The 7,967-nt window shown below is 40.6% G+C and overlaps 1 long non-coding RNA gene across 1 annotated transcript; it reads left to right on the forward strand.

Moving 5' to 3' along the window:
- Positions 1–495: 495 nt before the first annotated feature.
- Positions 496–7,548, forward strand: LOC112658681 (uncharacterized). The gene is made up of 4 exons (XR_003135889.3): positions 496–578; positions 816–3,463; positions 4,079–4,123; positions 6,789–7,548. It is a non-coding gene; the product is annotated as an uncharacterized LOC112658681 (long non-coding RNA).
- Positions 7,549–7,967: the final 419 nt, after the last annotated feature.

The raw sequence follows: 7,967 nt of genomic DNA on the forward strand, positions 1-7,967 counted from the left end.
AAAGCGAGGGCAAACTAAAATAGCCTAAAAACTAGCACATTTGCTGTGTAGCTTCTATGACGCTGTCCCTTTTTCCTAATTCTGTGGTCTAAATTCTATCTAATCTCAAAAGCCAATTCCTCTTCAACTCAATTAGACGTCACCTCCAGCACTTTGTACTCTCAGAAACATGCACACCTTCTGGCTTATAGGGCGATCACATGTGCATTTACCATCTGAGCTCTAGGCAGGCACCCTTGCTTATCTCTGCAATATCCAGTGTGATTCCTTATCAGCAGAATCAACTATAACTTTGAGCAATTGTCCCTTTAATTCTTTAAATCTGTAAGCATGTGATACTAGAACTGCTATAAATCACAGTAAATTGCTACAATGAAACGTAGATAATATAGAAAAATGTAATGATTATCTTCAGAATGATTTACATAGATGATGGTAATTAACATGAAAATGGTGTCATTATCCTTTTTTCTCTTCTTTACCTTTTTGGTTCCTAGTGTTCACAATAAGCATTTCTGCTAATGATCTTTCCTGCTCCTATGCGCCGTGGAGCTGTAAGGGTCCCTAGTGATTCTCATGTAAGTCTAGTATCTTCCTCGCATATCTGGGGTTCTCTTTATATCAAAGCCCTTTGCTGTTACTCCCCTAGGCATTCGTTCACATGTTTCAGTCACCTCCACACTTTTTCTTTGGTTTGTTCTCTGATTCCAAATACTCAAGGACCCCTGCCCTTTAATTCAGTGGTAAATATTTGCGTTCTGGGGCTCTTCTATGATAACAGGGCTGGATAATGAGTGTTTACTATTCTGAAACAGGAGACCCATGTTGCAAGGAAAGAGAAACAGATGGGATTCAAGAGAATGAACCTGGGACCCCCAGGACCTGATATAAGAAGAGCTAAAATTACAAGAGGCTTGTTGGAAGAAATGTCATACTCCATATACCTTCAGCTATGACACTTGCTGGAATTCTCGCTGGAGAAGAGACTAAGGCAGAGCTACTGGGAGAAAGAGCTGGAAGACAGAGGTGCCAACAGTGAGGCCATCCTCTAAGAAGGCCAACCAGCAGAACACCACTTCAGTGGCTGCCAGTGAAACTCAAAAGGGGGGGCAGGACTAGAATCCATGGCTAAAAGTCAAGTTTAGTCATTAGGAAGGAAAAGCCTGTAGAAGTCTCTGGATGGGGGTTGAGTTTATTTTCTAGCAGTTAGAGTCAGGTTCAGGGAGGCCTGTCGGTGCTAAGAGGGAGGAACTGTCTGAAGGTTCAGAGGTCTTGTAATACAGCGGAGGGCTAGAGTGTAAATTAGGACCCAGAGTACAAATCCAACTGCACAAACCAAGGGATTAGTGCTGGAAGGTGAAGGAGGGAACCATGACTCAGTGCACTCAAGGTAGCCAGGGTACATACACCATAAACCCTACTGGGAAGAGGAAATTGGTGCTAGCCCTCAGGACGGATGGATGTCTGAATTGGTTTCTTTTGCTCCAGTGAATGGGCAAGGCTATGATAACAGGACCTTTTGTACCTGTGTTGCATGACTCACGGAACAGGCAGGTATGAACGCAGGCTAAGAAGAGAGGGGTTTGGTCCAGGTTTTGGACATTCCTACTGTCCTGAAGAACCAAAGAGCCTGGCAAAAACTCCAGTGCTCTGGTGTTCTGTTCAAGTCCCAGTGTGTGATGTTTCTGTTTCTCAGGAGCTTTCCTCGAATTGCCTCCCCACTGTGGGCACTTGAGAAGTGATGGCTGCCACCACCCTCAACACTATTATTATTTCCTTCCAGGTCAATACCATCATCCCAGGAGTTAAATGATAACCTCTTTGCTCATTTAAAATGTCATGCTCATGACTGATTGACATTGTTTTTGAAGTGCTCTTGTTCCAAAATTAGACACATAATATTTTAAACAGCACATAACTTAGAAGCATATGGAAATCCTATGAAGGATACGTATACTACAAATGGAGGGTGTCGGTTCAGATGCTTTTGGATGGAGATACCAGAAAATTGGCCTCGAACTGGCTTAAATAATAGAGGGAACTAACTGGCTCTCCAAAGGGAGAACTGGAAGTGACTTCAGATGTGGACTGGTCCAGTAGTTCAATGATACCAAGGAATGAGGTTCCTTTCTTTCCTTCTTTCTTGCCTTGGTTGGCTTGCCTCTGAGGTAAGTTTGCCAGCACTGCTAGGCTACACACATCTTTATTTATGCACAGCAAGAAACAGATTATCTTTGCCTCAGCATTCCTAGAAAATGTCTGGCACTTCACCATGATTAGATCATCTTCTGGGACTTATCCACTCAGGAACCGATCACTTTGTTGACTGGCTGAGCAGAGGTCATGTGTTCTACTCTGGTTCTGAGGGTGATGTGTGTTTCCCCAGAACCACATGAGTCCTCAGTCTCCACATGAGACTGGAGCTGCTGGGAGGGTAGAAGGGAATTGTTACTGAAAGAGGTAGCAGTTAGGGTCCAAAGGTACGAACAAAAAACGAATTCTAATTAAGAGAGAGAGAGAAAAAAAAGGAATTGATCAGAAGAACATTAATACAACAAACCAACAAAAAAGCTGGAAAACCAGGTGGGGTAAAAAGTGCATACATTTCCTAGGGCTCCTATAATAAAGTACCACAAACTAGGGGACTGACAGAAAAAAAAAATCAAAGTTCTTGAGGCTAGAAGTCTGAGATTAGGGTATTGGCAGGGCAAGAGGGGAAATCTGCTCTGTGCTCCTCTCCTGGCTCCTGGTGGTTTGCTGGCAATCGTTGGAGCTCCTTGGTTTGTAGATGCATCACTCGGATCTCTACTTTTACCTTCATGTGGTGTTCTTCCTGTGTGGGTGTCTGTGTCCAAATTTCCTCTTTTTATAAGGACACAGTCATATTAAGTTGATCTTAACTTGATAACAGAGACCCTATTTGTATGTAAGTTCCCATTCACAGGTACTATGGGATTAGGACTTCAACATTTTGGGGAAATGGACAAAACTGAACCCATAATGATGTAAGAATCAACTCAGGCCATGGCAACCACATAGCCAGGCATGGCCTTGGCACCCTAGCCACTGGATGTTTGATGTTACTTCTGCTGGTTCTGGTGACCCATGAAGCTGTCCTAGCTTCGCAGTGTCACCGTGTCGTGCCAACTCCTTGGCTTCTGGGTGTGGGGAGAGGGGAGCTGCTGGCTCCTTCTCCTTCCCCTCCCCCAAGATTTATGAAGCTTGGTATTCTCCTAACACTAGGCCACCAAAAATGAAAACTATCTGCTGCAGGTGGATACTTGTAGCTACCATGCAGCAAGGGGGGATTCTTTCCTCTTTTTGTAGAAGGATGATTGGGGAAAAGCTAGGCACTGTGTCCTGAGGTGCCAGGGGATCTGATTCTGATGAAAAGTAAAAAGGAACAGAAATGGCAGGATGCAAAAGCCAAAGACAAACTTCCACTCTGCATTTTGTCCTTGGGGTGAGTCAGTTTACCTTCCTCTACTTGTTTATGAAAAGAAGCTGTGTTCAGGGGTTGTGTTATCCCAGCCAGGGTACGTGAGTAGAGCTCAGCTGAGCCATGCTCCGGGATGAAGGCCTGTGGTGAGAGTGCCGAAGAAGAGCAGCAGAGCCCACAGTCAGTTGTCCTGCTTTCTGCACATTGGCAAACTCATGGGACGTCTTGATTAGCCCCAATCCAACGCTGACCCATTTGCTTTTGAAATGGCACTAAGATGCCTACGTATCGGAGATAAGCCTGCCTAATGATAGGCTACGTTTATGTTCTAATTAGGCTATGATTCATTCCCTTGTGGTAACACTTCTAATGTTGTAACCTCCTGGAGATTAGAAGGTGTCTCATCTATTGTATTTTCGGTGCCCAGTGTCCCTGCAGCTGGCAGGTACACTTTGGATGCCCAGCAAATGTCAGATAAAATAGTGAATGGATAGATATAAAACGTTGTTGTGTGTGTGTGTGTGTGTGTGTGTGTGTGTGTGTAGGGATTTTGAGGGGGAGGCAGGGGGACAGTAGAAATTATTAGACAACTCTAAAAGGCTCTCAGTTTGGAAAAATGATTTTTTTTCCTCAAAGCAGTTCTACTATGATCCGTGACCTTCCCTGACGTGTACCACAACCACGGTACGTAGTTTAAACACCAGGAGATACACAGAGGTGATGGGATGTATACTTAATCTCCCAGAAATCAGGCCTTGCTTGTATCTCAGCAGAGGTTTGTAATGCAAGATCATTAGGCTAATTCTGCTCCTCCTCCAGCGAGAAACCCTGGAAACTGGCAGATTTCACCAATTTACACTTTCCTGAAGTGACCTTGAACTAGGTTTTCATTATATCTGTTCCAGATTGATAGGTATTGGTATTTTTTTTTTATTCCTCTCCAGGAAATCAAATACAAAAGGTCCCCCAACTTAGATTATTCACCTGGGATTTTTTTTTTATTTTAGGATGTTGCGAAAGTGATACACGCTCAGGAGAAACTATATTTTGAATTTCGAATTTGATCTTTTCCTGGACTAGTGATATGCAACGCCACCTCTCACGGTGCCAGGACCCCAATGGCCACAGCCCCCCTCTCCCACACCACCATGAAGGGAAACAACTGATAGCTTAAAACTATTTGTACCCATGTAGCCACTCACTTTAAGTACAGTAGTCAGTAAATTGCATGAGATACTCAATATGCGTTAGATGATTTTGTCCAATCGTAGGCTAACATAAGTGTTCCAAGCAAAGGTAGGCCAGGCTAAAAGCTACGATATTTGGTAGGTTAGGTATATTCAGTGCATTTTTGACTTACAATATTTCAACTTACAATGAGTATATTGAAACATAACCCCATTGTAGGTCAAAGAGGACCTGTGAACAATGATGAAAAATAAATAAAATGCTTTAAAATCTGGACAGAGGACAGAATTTGAAATGTTTTAGCCTGTGTTATATTCACCTCTGAAAATGCATTAGCTCGGTCTTTTGAATTTGAGTTCCTTCAGAGTTCTAGAAGCAAACAAGAATTAATTTCAAACAAAAATCTGTCTTTATTTGTATAATACTAGTTTAAACTCAGTTAGAAAAAACATGTTTTTTAAATTAAATTTCCTTTGAAAAACAAAGGCTTGAGTTAAGGGGGAAAATGTTTTGGAAACTTGAAGCTCCAAAAAACAAAACTTGAAGGAAAATCAAAATGGTTTTAGGGCTTTCTGAAAAATCCCTAATACTGCTGAATCCCCTTCCTTCATTTGTAGTAGGAACTGGTGTAAACTCTCTTGCCTCTCCACCATGAAAACGGAACCCCTTTACCAATTCAGTGTTAACTTTTTTTTCATTATTACATTAATAACTCTTTTCCACCCTTGTTTATAATTTCCAGTTAAAATGCAAATGATTTGACATAGCAAATTTAAAAACTTGAGACATTTACTTCTCAGCGTAGAATAAGTGCATCTGAATGGCCAGCAATGGTGAGAAGTATACAAACTAAATGCATCTATCACCACTTACCCTAAATTATTCATTTGATATTTTCTCAAATTTGAAACACGTGATACCTAACTGATCTATGGTTTCTTAAAGAACCATAGTTTAAATGTTTATTTAACAAACATGCGATTGAGTGCTAGGTATACGCCATCCTGCTAGGTACATGTCTAATAAGAAAAGATACTCCAATTCGTCTCTGGTGTGTCACCTTTATTCACATCTTATTTCAGACCCGGCTCCTAGACATCTAGAATAATTTTTTACTGTGTATTTATGAAGACGTCTGTCTCCCCTGTGTAGCATCTGTGATGATGCTATTCAAAAAATCTTCCATCCATCCATCTCATTGCATGCATGCTCTCCCTGTTACTATGGCAGCCTTTCATCAATGAACCATAAACATAACCCTCACTAGTTTATAGTGATAATAAGAATTATATTCTTACTCTTAAGTCTCGTGATGGTCTTGGGAGAGGCAAACTCAAATGCATTTATTGCCCGAAGGGGTAAGAGAAAAATGTGAGTAAAAAAAAATAATGAGGAGTGGCAGGCCTTTAGCAAACTGGGGATATATGTTCTGCCTATAGGCATTCGAATTCATTCAGGAACATGATGCTAGCCCAAGAGAACACTTCTGTGGAGTATTTTTTTGTGTGTGTCTGTTGATTCTGATTTTTTTTCTTAACATTTTGAACAATGGTAAGGCAATATAGGCTTCCCCTCTTTTAAAGCACAAATACAAAGATCTGTGGTCTTAAACTCCTTAAACAGTTTTCTGATGAGTGCTATTAACTAAAATGATAAAAATACTAATAACTGAAAACAAATTTTCATTTCCAGATTGATCTATCAGAACCATATGGCATTTTGAATTCCCAGTAACTCCTAGGGTTGTATTGCTCTTTATTATTATTAATTATTAATTATTATTATTATTGTTATTGTTATTGTTATTGTTATTGTTATTGTTATTAGTTAATTGTTTGAGAGCTCCTGTCAGCAAACTTTTGCTCTGAGTTTTGACTAGAAATCATTAGATGTGGTGGTTGTTTTCTATAGTGTTGACTCTAAATTCATCCCTGCACTCTTCAAATCATTATCCCATTCAGTGGGATTGCAAAAGGAGCCCATCTCCGAAGAATGATGGGAAAGCACAACAGCTGCTTTGAACAAATCCTACAAACACAATTTAGCACAGATACAGAACAGGAAGAAAAAATAAAGACTGACTAATTATGGGCGAGGGTGTGCCCTGAAGCCTCGAATCTGGAAATTATTAATTCCTATTTTTTCTCTCACCTCCCCAAAGGTTCAACGCGTACATTGATGTCTGGAGTAAAATCCACACAAGATGCATTTTCACCACAGCATCTGGTTCTCTGGGAACCCCATGGCCTGCTTTCTTGCTGCCTTTAACCTTTTGTCTGAAGTATGTTCTGGCAGCCAAAGATGTGTCTGAATTACTTTGTGTTTTCAGGAATCCCACTTTCCCTTCACTCATAAAATCTGCAACCTGGTGTAGGGATGTTTGCAATGTGTTTCCCCCGGTCCTTACATTTTGGGGGAGGGTCATGGAGCTATTCGCTTCACATCCACCCACATCTCAGTCCTCATCCCACCCAGAGATTGAGGTTTCCTTTGTCAATAGTCTGTACTCAAAACCACAAACCCTATGGTGATCAGTGAAACCATGTCTTGCTTGATGAATGAGGTAGCTAGTAGATCTCTGTCCTTTTGTGAAAAGAATATAAAATGAAGCAAATCTTAAAAGAAAAACCTGTACTGTTTTTAAGAGCAAAAGTGCTCAAGTTTAAAAAAAAAATACGTTAGATCTGTTACACTATTGTTGGCATCAGACCTAGGAGCTTTGTTATATTAAAAACATCTTCTACAAAAGCAACCAATTTAAGAAGAGTACGAAGAGCCTAAAATATATATCTCTCAAGCATCTTCCTTACAGAAGCAGAACCAAATGTTATATAATGTGAATGAGATAAAACCACAATCAGTGGCCTTCCTCCTCCAAACGGAGGGGACTTCTCAAAATGGCCTAGTCACACCATTTTCATTTTTCATTTGCCAAGGATCATGGGCTAGATCACAGCTACAATGATTAAAGTTTCCCAGAGAGCACTTGTCAATCCTCGTGACGATACCTTCTCTATGTCAATTCTAGGCTGTGGGAGGTCAATGGTTCAGTATTTCTTTTCTTATTCTCAAGTGGTACCTTCCTTTTTTTTTTTTCAAACTAGAGTATTCAGGAAATGATCCTACAGCAATTTGATGAAGGTAGCTAGGTCCACCAACTTCACACTGATTAATATGTAAACTTGGATATTAATTAGCCTTTGTAACTCTGGAAATTACAAAGTACTTTTCTAAGCATTTGAGGGAACCCTGTATAAAGGCATATGTTCTTAGAGAAGCTAATCTGCATAATACTATGCAAATCCATTCTCCCAATAAAACATGATGAATAGTGTGGCTA

This window comes from Canis lupus, chromosome 12, assembly GCF_003254725.2.
Source record: "Canis lupus dingo isolate Sandy chromosome 12, ASM325472v2, whole genome shotgun sequence".
In the NCBI taxonomy this organism is placed as follows: Eukaryota; Metazoa; Chordata; class Mammalia; order Carnivora; family Canidae; genus Canis; species Canis lupus.